A 1,220-nucleotide genomic window follows, 5' to 3' on the forward strand; every position below is an offset into this window, starting at 1 on the left:
TCATTATATTAATTTAAATATTATTTTAAGACTATATTGTTTTTTAAAAAATATTTACAAAGAAGTACAAATTCAGTTTTCTCAGATTCTAAGCATTTGATCCTTATTTTTTTGCTCAAGATTTATAATTTAGAACTAATGGAATTAACTGTCAATTCAAAGCATACCTTGGATGATAATTTATTGGTGACAGAATATCATTTAAATGAAAAATTTGAGGGATTTTTGAGTTAAGGTGAAAGTGTTACTGTACCCCTTCTTTTAGCTGGAGTTTTATACATAAAACTTCCTCTTTGGAGCTTCTCCTTTATGAGATACTGAACTCTATGTTCACGTACTTCCAAAGTTACAAGACTAACTTAGTTAAATCATAAATGTAACGTTTCCCTCAGGATGTCCTTTTCTGTCATAATAAACGTACTCTTCTTTATCCATATGCTTTTTCTCCACATCTGTGATTTTTAGGGACTACATAAAGCATCAGTTTTAAAATGTATATACAAAATTTTCAAGCAAAAGAGATTTTGTGATGATCTATAAGCACTGAACATCTGCTATTTATTTGGCCTATGAATTTAACGGAAACTATAAGAGGTCAAGGATTTATAATGTATTTATGATAGAATTAATTCTATAAATTATAATGTTAATAAACATTTTCCAAACATGAACATACTCTAAGGAATGAAGAGCCACATAGACTATTCATTTTGAGCTGACACATAATTTAAAAAGGAAAAATTCTTCACTGATACCGCATTTATCATTAATTAGTAGTTTGATTCTTTTAATTGAACACCTAATTAAACACATTTGCAAGCCTCACAATATATTCATTTTCATTTATGAAAGATTATTTATTCTCTGGATTATACAGGACATTGATTAGCTAATTCCTGAGTATATGCAGCGTGTTTCAAACAGGTCTGAGTGTCAATAATATAAAGTATTAACTAAGTGGGAGGTGACCTTATTTTCTGAGTGTGCTCTAATCAAAAGAGGGAAGCCTTCACTGTTTCTGAGGAAAACTGCTGGAATTCCAAAGATTTCTTTCAATTCTTCACTTAAGAAAAAACATGCCCAACTGGAAATCAAAGATAATTTGTGAACAAGGAAAATCACTCCTGCCGGTGTTTTGCGTACAGATCCTTTTACAATTTCAATCCCTTTTAAGAACCTCGGCCAGGTGTGCTGGCGCACGCCTGTAATCCCAGAACTCC

This window comes from Chinchilla lanigera, unplaced genomic scaffold (assembly GCF_000276665.1).
Source record: "Chinchilla lanigera isolate Chin_1 unplaced genomic scaffold, ChiLan1.0 scaffold00031, whole genome shotgun sequence".
Classification (NCBI taxonomy): Eukaryota; Metazoa; Chordata; class Mammalia; order Rodentia; family Chinchillidae; genus Chinchilla; species Chinchilla lanigera.